This window comes from Rhodnius prolixus, unplaced genomic scaffold, assembly GCF_049639745.1.
Source record: "Rhodnius prolixus isolate KJV_2025 unplaced genomic scaffold, Rpr scaffold_4, whole genome shotgun sequence".
In the NCBI taxonomy this organism is placed as follows: domain Eukaryota; kingdom Metazoa; phylum Arthropoda; class Insecta; order Hemiptera; family Reduviidae; genus Rhodnius; species Rhodnius prolixus.
This window is the reverse complement of record NW_027411614.1, coordinates 2,659,902-2,680,286: the sequence shown is the minus strand read 5'-3', so window position 1 is coordinate 2,680,286 and position 20,385 is coordinate 2,659,902. Positions and strand designations below refer to the sequence as shown.

The 20,385-nt window shown below is 32.5% G+C and overlaps 1 long non-coding RNA gene across 1 annotated transcript; it reads right to left on the bottom strand.

The window, feature by feature from the left end:
* Positions 1-753: 753 nt before the first annotated feature.
* LOC141455490 (uncharacterized) lies at positions 754-19,985 on the bottom strand. The gene is made up of 3 exons (XR_012459303.1): positions 19,797-19,985; positions 2,635-2,893; positions 754-1,432 (listed from the first exon to the last, which is right to left on the bottom strand). It is a non-coding gene; the product is annotated as an uncharacterized lncRNA (long non-coding RNA).
* Positions 19,986-20,385: the final 400 nt, after the last annotated feature.

Sequence of the window (20,385 nt, the reverse complement as noted above, 5' to 3'; positions counted from 1 at the left end):
CGATCCGCACACCGCGTGGTTCGCTCTCAGCCTGCTTATTGTCGTAACAACCCATTTATTAGTGACAATTCCCTTAAACCATGGTTGTCTAGGTAACTGATCTGCCATAGTTTTTTAGAATCTACCTTTATCACCATTATTGTAATCTGTCTGCCATTTTTGTAGTGCTCAAAGATTCTGAGCAATTTTTAATTTCTTCATCATTTGGTTACAATGGGGGTGCCCATTCTAAGCAATACTTCAATATAAAGCTGTGTTTGTGTTGCAAATTCAAAAAACAATTTACTTACTCTGATAAGTTTTGTCGTGTTTCATTTATCGGCGTAAGAAAAATTTAAATATAACCCTTGACTAAGTTAAGAAGTTCTTATAAATTCATTAAATGATCCAAACATTAGTTATCACAAAGTAGGTCACGTATATAAAGCCCTATAATCTTTTACAATGACAAAAGTCTCTTTAGAACTGAACATTTTAATAATTAACTAAAATAACTTTAAATTTTAATGTAAAAATATAATAATTATACTTGCCTATTACTTTTGAGCCTTCCATTTTATTAAAAACTTATAATAAAAAACCAAATTTGTTAACGAATTGAAGAAATAAGGGTAAATATTGGTCTATACTTCTGCTGAGTAAAGTTTTTTTTTCTTAGGTTCAATTAAATTAAAATAAAAGATAATTTGAACCAATCTGTTGTTCACTTATGGATATTTCAAAATCAGATAAGTATGCGAACTGAAGATTACTATTTATTTTGTATAGAATATATTGATTAATCAGAACATTAAGTTGAAATTATAGTTTTACTAAAACCGATTGAAAAAAATATCATCATTTCTAATATAAGAAATTCACAATTGAGTGCATTTAAAATTTCTGCTGAATTTCAAAAAGACTTTTGGATTATTTTCTGTGCAACATTTAGATTATCTTAGATTAAAACTATAATTACTACAATAAAAGAACTGTAAAGATGCCTCAATGTTCCTCACAGTTAATTCAAATTATTGCCCAACAAGTTGTAGAATAATAATTAAAAATTGATCGCATTGTACATATATATGTATATACGTATAAAAATTTGGAAGTCTTTAAAGTATTCACCATTTAATTACAACAATCAATTACAAATATACTTATATTAACAAAAAAAATAAATAAAAAAAATAAAAATTAGACTCACCAAATTATTATTACCATTTCATTACGAAAATCCAAGAATGTTAACTTTAATTGCACTATTAATTAATCATTGTAACTTAAACTTTATTTTATTTATAATTTAACAAGAACTGTAATTTTCCTTTTTTTTCTTAATTATATATTAAGCAAGGATAAATGAATAATACATTAAAAATTAAGCACTTGAAACCCCATGGCCATTACAAGATGGTGACGTCAGAATGGTCCAGCTCCCAAGAGTCTGCTATAATAAAAACTTTAATTACAAATTTTAATTTAAAAAAAAAAAATCATATTACAATAAAATAATTAATAAAAGTAACTTAATTATTTAATCTAATAATTGTAAATTATAATTTTCGAAAATATTTTAGTTTTATGAATCAAAGATTTTTTTTTTAATTTTATTTATTATAATAATAATTGAATAATTATTACAATATATTTTTAAAATATTTAATTAAGATAAAAAATTAATTAAGTTGCAATAATTTTTATTATTCAATAAAGCTATTCCTGTAAGGTATACCCCCCTTGTGAGATCAGTCTATCCCGTGAAACGAGCTCTATGATGTCCATCTCTTTGTGTGAGTACAATTTATTAATTAATTATAACAGAAAATGAAATAATTTACATTATAAATGATTAAACTAATTATCTAAATCAAAACTATAAAAGATTTAACAAGTTAAATGATAAGATAATTTGTTTAATTAGCAAATAAAAAAACTTTGATGAATGCCCCATTTCTCCATGAAGCAAGATGGCGTTTTTAATCTTAATTTTTATTAATTGTGTTTTAGACAATAAAAATCATGAAATAGAACTTTAGAATTGTCAATTTTACTTTATTATATTATTTTTAAGATTGTTTTAATAAGTTAACTATACAAAAGTAAAGGGATACTTTAAAATTTTGAATTTAAGTACCGGGCCAAGGTCATTCTGTTTAAACTGCTCACTTTATTTTAGCTTTAAATTTCATAACTTTTAAGTCTACAAATACAATTTTAAAATCCGTTATTTAAGCTTATTATAATAGTATTTCCATTTTAAATACTGGATGATACAATAAGTTATGAAAAAAGTTTTTGGGCCAATGGTAAGTTGAATAATTATATCAGAGCTGAACAATCTGCTAAGTAGCTTTATATTAGTAATTCTAGATTATAAAACATTTACTACTCATTAAAAATGGTTTGACTTTTGGCAAATTATTTTAAACAAATTAGCAATTATTTCATTTCTAGCATTTTTATGGTAGAATTTTTTTTAAAAAATTATTAATAAAATTATTGGGTCTCTAAAGCTGGCTTAAAATTGTAATAATTCTTGAAACTATTGTTATTATTTTTAATTTTAATCAGTTATTTCAAATAAGTAAAAATATCTCTGAAAAAGATTACAATGTTGTTAGGCAAGAGTAAATTTAGTAAGTTTCTTACATAAAATTTCAATTTAATCAATACCAGCCAGCAGCTTCTTTAATGGCTAGTTTTTTCAATCTGAACTTTCTTTTTCTATTTGTGGAACATCTTATTACACTCCTTTCTTTCCCCATATGGATCAATAGATCATTAAGAAAACTTTTATGATTCCAGGTGCCGTCTTTTTACTGTGTTTTACTCAAGTGTCGTGAGCTTGTGTCCAGTGTGAGGATGAACTGTTGCTGAAAATTGCGTATCAGGCTCAACGTAGCTGAAACTTTAAGGTAATTTTAGTTACAATTTATGATTATGAATTTTTTTAGTTATGTATGCATGAAAGTTATTCAGAATTTAATTCTCACTAACTGTAAATCGACACCTTAACTATTTTTCACTTGAAATATTCTTGGTTTTACTAACCTCAACTTAGGACATAGATTTCTTTCAATAGTATGATCATAAATGTGACTTACAATTTGATATACAAAAATTATTAGAATTTACTCTCAAATTGCTTACTAATTTAAGTTCAAACTGATATTATTATCTTTAGTTTCTCTAAAGGTTCTTATGCGAATATCTTATTCTTGTCTGTTATGTTAACTTTTTTATTGGTACATGTACATAAACATCATTGTCACAGTTTGTTCGAACTTCGTAAAACTGTACTTGGTACAGTTATGTTTTTTGTCAAACTGTTGATTTCAACTTACTCAACGGCTCTACATACTTAAAAGACTTCAAAGAGAAGAATGACTGTTGTCAATTTCAGACATAATTTATTTGTATTTGCTTTAATGCCAAAGCTTTCGACTTAAGAGACTAGGACATCTTCAGTGCTTACACTTATGCACAATTGTAATATGCTTTACATTATGCTTGTTTCCTTTAAAGGTTGCTACGTCTTCTGCTCTACCTGTTGAGTAACTCAACAGGTAGGGCAGAAGATATACTAATCTTGCAGACATGCACGCATAACTTAGAACATATTTAGGGTTGTTCACATGGATAAATCCTGAAGATGATTGCCTAATCCCAGGGTTAAATGCTTAGCTGTACAACAAAAAAATTACGACTGAAATTCGCTTCAATCTTTCTTCGCTTTGTATTAATCAATGAGTAACCAAACATGATGAACAATTAAAGGGCTTCTGTTAATCGGGAGATAATTTTAGTTATAAGTCATGCAGGTTTTAACATGCAATTCTTACTATAAATTGCTTCGGTATGTTCCCTCCAAATAGATTTAATCCATTAAATAAATGAAAGGAAAACCACCAATTCACTGAAACACAGTTTCAAGTTATCCTGGAAACCAACAGTAAATTTGTATAACCTATTTTTTCTGATCACAATCTTTAAGAACAAAACATGGTTGCTAAAAGCTGATGTAATTCTCCCCACCATTAACAAAATAGTAGTTGAGCTGCAAATGTGGTGCAGTACAGGAGCCCTATCTAGGGACTAACTTCAAAAATACTTTTTCCAAAACTCACTTTATTTAATATGTCAAACTATTATTATATTTTATTTCCAAATATTATAGTTAATAGAAATTGATTGATAGTGTTCTCAACTATTTAAATTAATTGGTAAATTATGAATAGTAAAGTAAAAAATATTTTTTTGGCTTCATTCCTTTTCTAAGTTATCCAATCTCATCAGACCATCTTATATTTTCCAACTCTTCAAGTTCGATTCTCCCAAATTCTCGATCCATTCTCCCAATACTAGATCTCGTTCCTCTGATCTCTATATTCCCTCACACCGTACTTTATCCTTCGAAAAATCCTTCCCTATACGCACTACCTCTCACTGAAACTCCTGACCATCATCTGTCCGCCATGCTCCTACCCTTTCCAATCTTTAAATTCCCTTCTGTTCAATCATCTCCTTTCTACCCAGCTTCCTCCGGAATGAATTCATTTATTTCCTTAATTTGGATTATTATTTCTGTAAATACTTATCTATTTTTTGTTTATAAATATTTGAAATACGGGCCAAATCTGTAGGGCCTCCAAACTGTACCTGTATTTATTCTTAGGGGACAATAGTCCCAGAATAATAAATTTATATTCTTCTTCATCTTAAAAGTTTGAGCTTCGAGCCCACTGTATCTGGCACCTAATTTGGTAGTCAGTTCAAATCAGTAGTACTGGTGCACTTTTTTCGTAGTAATACTAGTTTTTATTCAAATGTTGAACCGCTATCGTATATCCTACTGGATTGCAAGACTATTGTCTTGCGAGAGGTTCCAGCATCTTGGTAAGATTGAAATTGCAAGGGGAAGATAGTTCTCAGTTTACAAATTACAAGTTCTCATGCCACTATCTTACCAAGTATCTGATGAGGAACGTCATAATCCAGTTTCTAAGTAATAATTAGGAGGTTCCAATTTTAGCAACAATTAGAAATCCTATCTCAAGAATGAATTAGGATCAAATTCTAGGTTGTGCTCTCAAGATATTCTGTGTTTGAACTTGGATTCTTCACCAAAATTTTTGTCAGGCTGAGTGGTTGAATTTTAAGGAATATGGAGATATTTCAGAACAATGGCTGGTCCAGCCATTCACACACACACTGCAACATCATTGGTTGGCCATAATTTCTGCAGTAGATCTGTTTCTGATATGAATTTTACTAACATTTGATCGGGTTTTTCTGATTTCTGATAAGATATTTTATTTTCAGATTGTTGTTGAGGGATTATATTGCGTAGTAGTTTGTTTATGGTCTACTAAGCTGCATTTTTGTTTTGTTTGTTGGAGGATGTGATTTGTTTTGACTATTATTTGTTGGAAGGCTCAAGTTTTAGTACTGTAGGAATTAGGACGAATTAGTGACGTTCTAAGGGTTCGCTATTGACAGAATCTTCTCATTTCCTAAGCCTCTTACAGTGACTTATTTTTTTAGAAGCACAAATTGAAATGTTATTTGCTTTTAAATGATGTTCTATTTTAGTTACTTTCTTCGTATATATATTATAGCAATAAGAAATACTGTTATCGTATTAAATTTACAAAATTGGTTTTTACGGAAGTGCCAATGTTGGGTTTCACATAAATTAGATTTTTTTTGAGCCTTTGGTGTATATATTTGTTTAAACTGACTACATCATCCACATTTCGTTTTCATACTTTTCTCACTTCTGACGTGTATACACGTCAAACCAAATCTCTATTACAGTGCGTTCGACGTGTGTTTACTCGTTGTGTAAAACATAAAATTGCCATAAACTATAAAAACTTGAAATTTTAATAAAATACAATAAGAATATTATTTGGTGGGGATGTTTCCTTTATCTTTACCAATAGACTGCCAAGTATTTTATACGGAGGGAGGTGGAGGGAGCCAGCCAAATGATAAGTGGTTGGTACATGTTTGGTCTCCGCATTAGAGATTGGGAATTACGTACACAAATAGAAGCTCACAACGCTTGTGCAATGCCGTTTTTACCTCTTAGATAGAGATTCTCAGACTTCAGTACGAGCATGATTTCATTTTGCACAGAATTCAAAGCTCTTTTTTCTTCCTTGTAAAAGCTCTTGCATCCCTAGTTAACTAGACCAATGCAAGATTTTTGAATGAGCACTGTAATCTCAAGCCCCAGAGAGAGATTGCAGAAAATGTGATTGCAGTGACTATTTGGACGTTGCAAACTTTTAGTTGTTTTGCCCTGCGTTCGACGTGTATAAACGTCATTGTCGTGATTTTAATTCCACATTCTGTGAAGGGTTTTTTTAAAAAAATAAATTCCACGCTTAACTGGTTAAAGTGCAACTTTAATAGCTCAAAAAGTTATTCTTTAAACTTCGGATAATATGCACCCTCCAAAATGCAAATAGAAATCAAATTCTCTACACGATTCTTGATCGATTCATTATCAGTTGAATCGTGCAGTTTTTTTTTCCCCTATTTTTTGAGATAATACTGAAAATATCGTGAGTTTTTGAGGTTCCCCTTAATCTGAAAAAGTGTTTCTCAAGTGAGGGGTGATAATTGTGTGAGAATCAATCCACTGTTACTCGAGTCTTTACTCAAAGAATCTTTACTCTCCTTTTTTTCATCTTTTGTGCCCTCGGCAAATGGATTTCTGAATGAATGAATGAATGATTTTTATTTGCTCTTAAGAGTACAGATCTCATAGCAAAGGGTTGGCCTTACAGTACAAGGAGTTTACAAAGTTAATTCTGTCAGACTTATTATACAAATTAATGGTTTTTTATTATTGTATACAATATATGTACGGGTTGAAATTGAAAACAAAACAGAACTAAACTATATAATTAAATCGGAGTGGAATCATTTACAGCTATAATCAGTAAGAGAAAGTTATTCTAGAATTAGTTATTTGTAATAGTAATTTATATAAGTAGAGTAGAGAAAAAAAACAAACTAGATAATTACAAACTTATTGCAATAATTTTCTTAAATGAAGACTTCTTGTAATAAAATAATAAAGGTGATTAAGCTTTTGAACATTATCCTCAATATTAAGAAGCTGTTGAATTTTATCTCTCTCGGTTTTTACATCTTTGGTGTATCTATCAATGTATTTATGTCTTAAAGAGTCAAATACTTCGCAGTGCAGCAAAACATGAACAATAGTATCTAGACCCGCGTGACAAAGTGGACAATCAGCCTCAGTCTGGAAGCGGATATAGAAATTTTTATTATAGATCCGGGGTAGGTACTTGCCGCTAAGCCTTACTTGGGAGATAATTCTAAGTTTTTTTATACCAACTTTAGTGGTCAAGTACAACTCTCCCCGGCCAAGAGAACAAATATCTCTAATAAATATACTGTATTTGGTATTTAATGCCGAGTCTACATCTTTACAAAAAAGATGATTCTCAAATTTTTCTAGTAAATTATTATAATGGCTTTTGAGAATCTGCGGACTTTGACTGAGCCAGATGTCCTCCGCCCCAATAATTGTTAAATACCTTCGTAGACATAGGGTCCAGTTAAAAGGTAAAGTGCAAATTTCTCCGAGTTCCATCAGACGTAGATAGCAGATTTTGGTCAAGCTGTCATCTGGCATATTTAAAAGAGAGAGCCACCAGTTAATCATTCTTTTGAAAATCTTAAATTGTAAGTGCGTTAGACCGCATTCAAGTCGCACTAGATAGTTCGGCGTGTTAACAGGCAGTTGCAAAAGTGTTTTAAAAAAAGATAGTTGACCTTTTTCGACCAAGTCAGAGTAGTCTGGGGCCCAGATTTCCGCTAAATACAGCAGTGTACTTTCTGAAATTGATTGAAATAATTTAGTTTTAGTTTCCCAGCCTTCTGATTTACACGCGACTAGAGTTTTTCTTACCACTGAGTTCGCTATTGCGCATTTGGATAAAAAATACTTACTAGCAATGGCAAATTTACCAGAGGCAGACAAAGGTACGCCCAGGTACGTAAATGAGTTAGTGACCTGTATTGTCAAATTATTGTAGGTGAGATTGGGCATCTTGCCCAATTTACCACCTTTGTGGAAAGGAAGCACTGCCGATTTATCTACATTAACGGTCAGCGAAGACTTTACAGCGTATTCTGCTAACAGTTTTAGTTTATATTGAGCGTCTCTCCAGTTATTGGCAAAAATAACTAGGTCGTCTGCATAAAGCAAACTGAGGACATCTTTGGTTCTACCAGTGGGAATACCCTCTGCGTTCTTGCTCCTGAAAAAGTCATCTATGTCGGAAATGAATAGAATAAAAAGGAGCGGGCTTAGGATATCTCCCTGAAGGACACCCTGATGCACTTTCATAGCCTTGGAGCATTGGAGACCATCCTCTATAATAAATGAGGCAACCTCATATAACATTATTAGCAGGCGTAAAATTTTACCATTTAAACCTATAGCGTAAAGCCGATGCCACAGCTTTTGATGATTAACGGTATCAAAAGCTCGTTTAAAATCTATAAATATGCACAAGACCTTACTTTTCTTGAGCCTTAAGGCTATATTTACCACTGAAGACAATATAAAGACACTGTCCCTGCACCCCATACCTCTCCGAAAGCCCAGCTGGGTTTCTGGGAACAAGTTATGTTTTTCCACCCAAGATATTAACCTGTTATATATAATAGTAGTGAAGAGTTTTGCTATGCTATTTAATATTGAAATTCCTCTGTAATTGTTAGGGTCAGATTTCGAGCCTTTCTTATAAATCATTATCATCTTACTTTGGGACCAATTGGTCGGGAGAGATTCCTCGCGCCATATTTTATTGAACAGGTTTAAAATATTCAGAACCCACCTATCGTTCATGTTTTTGTAGCATTCATTCGCAATAAGGTCCAAACCTGCAGATTTTTTATTCTTACTGTGATTGATAGATTTGATTAATTCATCCAGTGATATTTCGTCGTCCAGTTCAGGGTTATAATTTGTTAGAAAATTAAATTGTTTATTAATATTACAAGGGACTAAATTTTCGTAAAAATCTTCCCATTGTTTAATAGAGATTATGTTTTGACTACGAGATTTAAATTGAAACTTCTTTATGGCCGACCAAAAATCACTAGGTGTCTTTACATTACTCAATTTCGATCTAATTTTATCATAATAATTTTTTTTACAGTCATTTAAAACTTTCTTATAACATTTTTTGGCATTTAAAAAAAGATTAAGAGAGGTTGGGGCGAAAGAATTCCTTCTACATTCTTTAAGTAAATTACGTGCTTTTTTTTTGGCATTATAACATCTGCTATCAAACCATTGTTTATTGGTTATCGGCCTTGTAGCTTTTTGATGTTTTAACAGGCCAGCTTCCAACATGTGTTGTTTGATTGCGAGATTAATATTAGAATAGAGTTCGTCCACATTCTGATCGAAATCAAAACTGTCAGAACAAGATTCAACAATAGCCGTAAAAATATTTAAGTTAACTATATTTCTACACAATCTGGTTCTATTTGGAGCATCACAATATCTATCAGAATTCTCAAACATGGATAGTAGTGCTGGTGCATGATCGGACACATCATAAATATCCAAAATTTCAAAGTCGTTTACAAGGTTTAAGCAGGAGAACGACAGCCATACATAATCTACAACACTACACCCGTTATGGCCTAAATAAGTGTATTTACTAGGAGTATCACTGGGGGACCTTCCATTACACACTATCATAGCTAAGCTTTCCATTAAATCATTTAAATTTTTACCCCTTTTATTTGTTATTTCATCCATAGATTTTCGGTAATTAGTAAAACAAAAAGATTCAAACATTTCTGGGTCAAGATCATTTAATGTGCCCAACCTCGCATTCCAGTCACCTCCGATTATGATATGAGAATTAGAAAAATTAGAAATTAAATAATTTAAATCATAATTAAATAAGTTTAAAACATAATCATTTTCTATGCCTGGTTTAAGATAAACACAGCCTATTATTAAACTAATATTATTATAATAAAGGTGTAGACAAAGAAACCAATCTTTAGAAAATAATATTTTGACATCAGAAAATAAACTTTTTTTTAGAAAGATAATGATATCACCACTGGCTCTGCCTTTCGTGTATTGTTTACTGGCATTAACTAGAAAATAATCGTATTCATTCAGATAATAAGGTTTGTGTATAAATTCAGATACAAGCCAGGTCTCGCTGAAACAAAATATTTCTACATTACGTAATTTATTCAAATCTTGACAAGTTAAGTTAAATAGACTGCTATAACCATTTAAGTTCCAAAAAACTACTTTTAGACTCAATTCTTTTGAGCCAGAATTGTATTTGATGTTATTATAACCTCTTTTAACAATATTCTTATGCTTGGAATTAAATGAACAATCAAACTCTTGGACTTCACATAAATCACATAGATCAAATTGAGAATCACAACATACCTTTTGATCAAGTACAGAGAGACATTTAATATCTTTATCACAAGTACCTATTTGCCCTTCTTGACTAAAAAATCCTTAATATTTCCACTTGCAGATGCAGAAACCAGACCGGAAGTGTAAATTTTTGTTTTGGTTCGTTTCCTTTTCGAGCGGTTGGATAAGGTAGAGACGTCAGAGTCATAACGTTCTTGTTCTTCCTCTCCCTCTGAGGAATCTCCATTAGTGGGAGTATTATACTTTAAGAGTAGCAAATCTTCCTTACATCTGATTATTATCGTTTTGTTATCCGCCTTGTTTTTAATGAAAATATTACCATTTCTATGCCAGGCTGCCTCTATCAGGTTTTGTTTCTTAAAATCTCTTGCCATCATGAAAATTTTAAAATTATATGATGACAGTAGTTCATTAACAAAAAATTTTCGGGTGGGATCCTCGGGGTATAATTTCTCTTTATTTTTCTTAGCCATTATAATGAACTTATTTTTGACAGAAATATGTATAAATTTTATTATAATCGATGGAACATTACGCAGTCCAAATTTTCGTCTATAAATAAAGTCTATCATACCCTCTCTCAGATCAATACCAATCACCTCACACATACTGCGTATGATAGTGAAAAGGTTTTCATTCACAGTGACAGGGAAATTATCTATTTTGACGAAATTTTGAAAAGATGTTTGAGAACAAGATGCTATTTCTCTATTCAGAACTGTGATTTGCTCCTTAAGTTTATGGTTCTCGGAGCTAAGCTTAGAGATTTTCTTTTTGCTGAGTTTTAATTCTTTTTCTAAATTAGAGGAAAATTTATTAAATTCAGATTTTAAATCTTTTAATTCAGTAGTAAATTGAGCTAGCTCTTTTCTACTAGCAGCTATATCGTTGTTTAATTTGTCTAATTTTGAGAGAATCAGAGAGTTGATATCAGTATGATCCCCACTACTCTGTCGCTGTACTGGTAGTCCCCCACTAGCCTGACTACCGCTCCTCTCTTCTCCATCATCATTCATAGTGTCAGCTAAAGTTCTATTGTTATAATTAATATTTTTGTAGCAAGTTTGTTTATGGTAAGATTTTACCTTGTATAAATCACTAAGTTTAATGCCAAAGTTTACTTGAAACAGAGGTTACCTTAGCAAACAGTAATCCAGGGGGGGTAAGCTATATCTATGTTTGTATCCCCACTCAACCACACACACTGACAGTTTATACTGAATTTTTAATAACTTATTAATTTTTATTTATTAAAATTCTCAGTTAATAAGCAATAAAGTTTCGTAAAACTTTCTCTTAAAATAGGAAATCTAGTATATCACCTTTATACCGAAAATTAACACATCGAACAGTTAAACTTGGCTTAAAAACAAAGAAAACAATAGAGCACTGTGAGAGAGATGTTCACTCAACCAGAGCTAAGGTCCAACTCCGCAAATGGATTTCTATCATCGATTTTCTCCACACTTCGTGTCTAGTTATACATTTTCGTTTAGTGTACAGTGCAGGTCCTCTTACTCACAACTTCTCCTTTTGGTCTTCGAATCCTTCCCTTTTTCTTCTTAGACACGCTTCATAATAATATTTTGTACTTCTTCTCTCTCTATTTTTATCTTTTATCTTTTTTCACCGCTTTTATGTAAAAGTTCCAACTTGAACTTATTTATTTATTTTCCAAGATTTCGACGGTCTTCCATCATTTATTAATTCCATTTGATTTTCTTTTATTGTTACCTTTTTTTAGTTTTTGTCAGTTCATCTCTTTGTCTGTTTTATTTCCTGCTACCAAAAAATATTGTTTCTTACTTTTTAAATTCTTCTCTATCAGCTAAGTATTTCCTAGATATCAGTAGGTCAAGGGAATATTTCATCTTATCTTGGAACTTCTTTTTCCTTATATTTCTTTGACAACTTTCTTCTGCTCGTCAGCTTCTTTAAAACATTTTTTTGATACTTTTCCTTCCTTCCACTATCAGAGACCATTCTTAAATCAAATTTCCCTTTCAATTTCCTTTTTTCTTCTTACAGATGATACATTTCTTACATTTTATTTATTTATTTATTTGTTGCAATTTCTTGCTTATCAACTTTTTCTTTGAGTTTTGTTGCTTATCTTGTGTTACAACAATAATAATAATTACAACTCCATCATTATGCAGCATTGCAGATGTGCAACAAAACTTTTCAAGGGTATATATATAAAGTGTACTCCCAACTAGAACGTGAATAAATAAAATTCATTTAACAACTAATCTACTAAATAGGATATGTAAAGAAGCTGGGAAATGAAACTCAGCAGATAACCATGGAGATATGTTTGGTACGGAGTGAAATGGAAAATATTATAGGGAAGGGATTACTCTAGGTTATTGCACAAGGAGTGTTCACATAAGGATAGGGGAAGAAGATGGTCATGGAAAGCAAATGGTGGGAGCTTAGACAACAGATTATTGGAGATGACTAACAGTTTGTGCGCCAAGGGAAACTTGGACTTTAGCTAGTGGAAACTCTCTGTGGCTTAGTAGGGAAGATCGAATGAGGTGTGAGATAGTTACTTCTCATATTCTATTGTCGCTCTCTCGCTCTCTCTCTCTCTCTCTCTCTATTTTACAATGTTAACACGAAGAGAAACGAAGCGATTTCCTGTTAATTTCCACACCTGTAGAAAGATAGGAACCTGGGGAAACTTCTGTAAATGTCTTCTTCTTCTGTTGGTTAGCGGGAAATCAAATTGCCGATAGTAACTTTTCCGACTTCTTCTTCTTCTCCTATATTATCCCAACTTGGAAAAGTTTCTACGAGTTTGTGGCCATATTTATTCTTCAATTTGTATAATTTAAAATTTAGATAAAACCAAATTTAATAAAGTGTACAAAGTTGTGAAATTAATTTTTCACTTCTCTTAAATATTATGACTGTAGAAAACTTCCAAATTTTTTAGTTTTTTCACAGGAAAACTATGTTTTAAAGTTCTCTCAGTTCAAAAAGAAAATTGGGGAAAATTAGCACTAAATAAATTTTTTGTGGTTTTTCATATCTTTTCCCTTTTTCTTCTTTTCCGCCCACCTCCAAAAAAAAAACAAGCTCATAAAAATTTTCACGAATCCCAAAGATTGATATAAGATTATAAATTGCATGATATAATAAAAGACCCGTGTTGAAGGTTGTATGATTAGCTATATTATCCCAAAGAATGGGTAGGACAAATCCAAGGTCTATTTTAAGAGGGCACCCACGTAAAGGGGGCGGGGGAACTGGAGCCCATTAAATAGCTGGAGCCCTCAGTCTTTATACACTCTTGATGCTGCTTGTTATCTCTGGTCCATTCAGTTTAACTCTCTCTTTCTATATCATGGACACCTGTCCATTATTGACACTGTTATTATGTCCATTCATAAAAATCTAACCAGTTATTGGGTGCCCACACTGAGGATTACTTTGGTGAGAGAAAAAGAATCTGGTTTCTACACTCACATGACTATTTCCTGAGCGCCCAATCTATTTTACATTTTACTTCTAAACGGAAACTATCCCAAACATCCTTCCTGCTTACTGACATTATCCAGTTTTGGAACCATCCATTACACTGAATTGATCGATCATTACATCAAATTGGGCCTTTTATTGGAAACCTAAGGCATATGTGAATAGTGTACTTTAGAATTTCTCAATTTGTGTTATTCTGGTGTATAGCGAATATTAAAGGATAAAGGGTACAGGATGAAAAAATAATTGCCATTTCAGTCGTGATTCATTTATTCTGCCGAGCTTTCGACCTAGGGACTTCTGTCTTCTGTCTTGTCTGCCACTATAAACCAAACTATCACTTTAATGTTCTCTACCAATCATAACGATCTGGAATAACAGACTTTGGTGTGGTTCAACCAAATATTCCATATCCAGTTCCTACAACCAAAAATCCTTGGAATGATAGTAAATACTTCATACTAAGTATCCAACCAAAGTATACCGTTTATTTATTATTAATATTTGGTTGAACCACACCAAACTATGTTATTCCAGATAGTTTTGATTAGTAGATAACATTGAAGTGATAGTTTGGCTTGCAGTGATAGTCTAGATCTGTTTTTGATCCTCTGATGTTGGATCCGGTCAGGGATACAATAAACATGGATGCTACAACAAGATAAAATCAAAGATATTATCCAGCATAGCTAACCTAAATCACATTTTCACTCGTACTAAATAGATTCATTGTAAACGCCCTAAACAAGACTAAAACCTAATCCCGCATTGTTTAGCTGTTGTACATTTTGCATAACCACAATGTTTGAAGGAGCCGATTTTTAGTTCATCGATTTTTTTGGCCATTAGCCAAAAAAATATATATTAATCGTACACACCATTGACTAGAAGAGCACGAAATTGGTAAAGGCAATCTTCAATAAAGGCCGTCAATATTTCATTTGAAACATCCAATATCATTTCATTGAATTAGTTAGTAACACGATTGCTTTATAACTTACGTAAATCACTTATAATTACTTTGAAAGTAAAGTCAAAATTGGATCCATAAATATTTAATTTACTTTTGAGTAATTAGGTAAATGATATTAGAATCGATATTTTCATTACCGTAATTTTATAATTTTAAATTAAATAAATAATTTACCAGTGTTCTCAAACCATGGCATTTTAGTTAAAAAAAAAATTGGTGATCGATTTGGAGACGATAATTAGCTTTTGATCAAATTAACCCACCGGAAATGGTACTGTTATAATTCGATCTATTTTTTTGGGGGCGGGTAGGGGACAAGAAAACGGCAATTACAAACAGCAAACAGTTGGATTCTAAACTCGGGAATCCAGCACTGAGCTAATCCCCTCCCAAACTTGCTTAAACTTTTTTTTTTTTTATTCGACTAACGACTAACTTATATCCAATTAAATTTTCACAACTGAGAAATCATAAAACGATGAATTGTGCGATTATATCGTAACAGATTTGTTATATAAATGAGAAGGGAAAAAGGGTGAGAAAATTGGGAAATTATTGCAAAAAATCTTTAATAAAATTTTCTAATTTTTTTTAGTTTATTTTTGGTCCAATCAGCGCGTTGACGCTATAAGTAACAGTGATAAGAGAACTATGAATTACGTATACCTCGTACAGAGGTATACGAGTGGAGAAGTTATCTCCAGTGGTAACACTTCAAAATATTAGGCTATTAGTCCATTCTCTTCACCAGAGAGGAGATCACGAGGGCCACTGTCTCTTTTAAGACATCTTGCCTGGGTTATTAGGAAGAGTTCTTAAAGAAAGATTTTGTGGTTAGAGGATTTATATGAGATTGCAGGTTTTCTGTATCGTATTTTCAGCGACTTGTGCGATAAAAGGAATGTTAAGGTCAGTGTGTATAGTTCAGGTTGGGAGACATAAAATGGAGCGTTTACTTATAGTTCGAAGTATTTTAGATTGAAGGGACTGAATCCTTTAGAGATTGGAGCGTGTACGTAGTTGAACCCCACAGCTCTGTTCGGTGGGCCCAGATTGGTTTTAAAATGGAAGTATAAATTAGCCTTTTGTTTTCCAGAGAGATTGATTTTGATCTTTCGTCTAAAAGTCTTTTAAGTAGTCGATAGAGTCTGTTTAGTTCTGTTCTTTTTTTGTGGGTGTTCCAAGAAATGCTTCGGTCTAAGTAAAGCCCAAGGTAGCCGGGCAACATTCACTAGTGGTAGAGGTGTTTCGGTTATAGAAGACTGGAGGAAGAGTAATGCGACGAAGAGTGAAGGTGTTGTTTTGAGACTTTTCCAAATTTAATTTTGGAATATTTATTAATTTTTCCTTGAAAGAAAAATCTCTAGGAACGATTATTTATAATTTCTAATTAATATTCAGATTTTGTATCATTTGATTGAAATTACTTATAAGAAAATTCAAACACTAAATTCGAATAAGGGCCCCCCCCCCATAAGAGCCTCTCTTTTGAAGTGTTTGCATCCAAGTAAGAAGATTAAATTTTCTCCTATTTCTGGCTAGCCTGTTGAATTCAATATCATCTGGAATTCCCTGCGACGCGCTTTGTAGAACATTAAAACGAACTCTTATTTAAATGTTGAGAATGATTCAAAAGGTGGTGTTTTTTTAATCGCGAAATTTTCTCACTTCAGAAAAGAGTCAGAAATGTTTTTTTTGGGGGGGGGGGACCAATTTTTTTTCACTTTCTTTGAATCCAGGGAGAATTAAGAAGTTTTTTGTGATCGTGTCTAATTTTTTTTTTCTAAATTGAGTTTTCTGCAGTTTATTGTACATGTTTTGGAGAACACTGGAGGCTGGAATTGCTCTTTAAAAAAAAAAGAACAAAAAATCATGACACAAATGACCTTAATAAGTTGACGCTCCTTTAAATAAAGAAAAGAAGTACAATCTCTTGAATAAAATCGTTATAAAGGAAGTGCCATTACGTCAAGAAAAAATCTTTTTGTAAATTGTGATCAGCGAGAAAGTGGAGGGGGGAGTATCCGGAACAGTTTTGAGATCTTAGCGATTCAGGTGGTGGAGGGGGTGGGAATGCAAACTTGACATTTTTCTCAAATTATGCTGACAAATATTGGCAGCTTCTTAGGTCATTTCTTTTTTGCCCCCCTTATGTATGTCTATATACATGGAAATAGTTTAATATCGTGGCGACAAGGATAATTAAAAAATTCCTGTAAAATTAACTCCTGCTAAAGGTTAATAAAGCAGGAATTCTCCAATATAAGTTCAAGGGGACTCTTCTCTGGAAAGCTGAGTATATTATAACTGGGTATAATAATTTTTTTTATACCTTTAATTAGTCGTAAAAGCTTAGACCTTTAAGCTTCATTTTTATTTTTATTTTTTTAATAATTTTAATGTAGAAAAGTTGCATTTACTGTATGCATATTTAAAATTAAATTAATTTTATCATAAATGCAGCGTAAATTTGAAAATATTAGCGAAGTTTCCTCATGAATGACGTGTTAAAGAAAAGCCTAACTCACAGTTTATGGTAAATAAGTTTTCAATAATTAATAAAACTTTTAATTCATCCGATCAGAAGGGAATTTAAAGCTCGCGCGAGTACCTGGAAAATGCAATTTCCAAGGCAAACACACACAAAAAGAAAAAAACGTGTGTCTCTTCTAAGTTGGCGGAAAATGGTTTTGGCGGTTTAAGCACCCCAAAAAAACGAGTGACCCATTATCAACGTGAAGTCAACAATCTCCAGAATATTGGCAATGATTTGCCACTGCGTTTTTACCGAATATTTTGCGGTTTAAGCCAGAAAAAAAACGAGTGACCCATTAATAACGTGAAGTCTTGTCAACAATCTCCACCACATTGGCAATGATCATTGTGCTTTTACCGTATAGGATTTGTGGTTTTTACCCAAGTTATGAGTATGCTTTGAAGAAATATAGGAACATCACATCCTGTTTGTTGCTAAGGATTGTACTAAGAACAGTTTGTGGGTGATTGCCGCTTTTGCGGGATAATTGGGCCTTGCTTGCCTGACCTGTGTCTTATCGGGAACTCCAATTCGGATGTTTTTGTTTTTTTTTCTGAGCCTCTGAGACCTGTCATCGAATCATTGCAAGAATGACCCATTTAAAACAGAGATCTTCCGTTTTTTAAAAAAAATCAGATACGAGGCGCTGAAGCGGTTAATTTGTCAATGAATGTTAAATGATTAAAAGAAAAAAAAAAACTTAGCGTTATATTGTTATGAAACCTACATAACAAAAAAATCTTATATCTACTGTTACTGCGGACCTATTTGGTCATACGGCATCGAAGTATGGGGAATCGACTAAGCGTTCCAACTCACTATGCCTCCAGACATTATAGTCAAAAATACTTCGAAAACTTCTTGACGCTCCTCACTATCTTTCAATGACCTCAAAATCCCTTTCATTACTAGATCTTGCTAACACTTGCTTTTCTCAAATTTCATTCCACTCTACAGCTGCTCATCCCTAACCCTCTCATAGAACCACCTATCTTCCTCCACATTACCAGGTAATCCTCTAAGGAGAAGTTGGCCCCGCGATCTATTCTTATCGTGAGAGCAAAGCACGTTACTGGAGTGACACCACTGGGGTCGCCTTCTCCACTCGTGATTTTCTTCTATTTCTTTCTTCTTTTACCATATTTGCTTGTTGCAACAACTGTTGCAGTGGTAAATTACAATAAAAGATTAAAAAAATAAATAAATAAATCTATTTTTAATAAAAGTAGGAAATTTGGGTGATCACAATATGTACAATTAATTCAACTTAATTGTTTCTTTAAACACTATACTCATCGGAAAATTTACAATGTTTGCTAGTGCCCAACATGCGTACGGACATTAGGAAAATCATGGAAGCCGTTTCCTGGGAACATTCCCCCTCCCAAAAAAAGAAAATCGATTAGCACAGGGCCACTTCTTTTACAATTTTATGGGATTTTTTGTTTTGTTTTAAATTACGTTTAAAATTTTTCCCAAAATTGGGTGAAAATCTATAACATATATTTGAAAGGAAAGAAAGTAACTTTCTAACTTCAGCAATAAGAGAAAAGCGGAAATAAAGAAAAAAAGAAAAGGTTACTCTGTTGTTTTTTTTTTCCCACCTAAAGAACATCGTGTTCCAATCCGGTCAAACAAGTCGCTCTGTCCACGTGTATATAGGGGGACTCCACATCTTGAATATTAACAGAAAAAAAAAAAATCGGGGCGTTTTCTTGTTATCCGACCGGAAGTAATGGTTCTCCCTCTTCAGTATCTAATTCTGTTAAAAGGAAGGCGTGGTCTTGGTATTAAGCTTCGACAGGGAACTGATAATTTGATTTTTTGGGGGGGGGATTCATTCCTTCTTTCTTCCAATTTATTCATTCCAGCACGCAAAGGAGTCTTTACAAAAAAAGAAAAAAAAGGTGAAAATAACCCAAGGATAGTATTTAGGGGAACTAGGAGACAGACAGGTGGCGGTGATAAAGATAATCATAATAGTGATAATAGATAATAGTTTAATACCTGCTCTATAGATCACATTTTACCTACAAACACTGGGATCACGTGACTTGACTCTTGATAGGCAGAAGGATACGCCTCTCTCATAACTCAAACTTTTTATCAGTTTTCTACAGCTGACATAAAAAAGAAAGAAAACGTTTTCTCCGGTTAATGTTAATTTACCATGGTTATTGTTACGGGACCTCAGGTTTAATTAAGAAAATGTTATTTTCTAATTTAATTTAGTGAAAACTACTATAACTAAAATATCTCTCATTAATTAGGAAATAGGGAAACGAAGAAAACGATTCGATAATACCAGTTTGAGGACGGCTAAAGATGATAAACAGTCTTACCACTTCCTCTTATCCTGTCTCAAATTGACGATCTTCTGTTTTCAATCGCGAAACATGACACATACGTACACAACACGATATCACCTAACTCACACAGTTTTCAAGTGTAGTGTGAGACGGAAACCGAACTAAAAGTCGAATTCTCTTCATCATACTGATTCATCTAACCTTTCTCTGATGACAGAGATGAAAGACTGAAACCTTTCAGGGATACAAACACGCGTAATTTAAAATAAAACCAAAAATTCGACGAAGGGAACATGTGGAGAATAACGTGTCAGTTGGCAATGACACGCAACCTTAGGGCTGTAGTTTTCCCTTTTTATTTTATTTTTCACTTTTTTACCGCATTTTTTTTTTTTATCTGTGCTTTAGCCGCCCCCCTAAAGATTCTGGATTCATGTGCAGACTTTTTTCTGACTCAAAATTTATCTCTTGACAAACGGTATTAGCAAATAAGGGAAAACTAAAAAAATTAAGAAAACTCCCAAGTTAATAAATCAAAAATTAAGAATAAGTAATAAATGTAGATAGTGAATCATTAATATTTAAATTAAGGATTCAAAATTGGGCGAGGAATCGGTCCAAA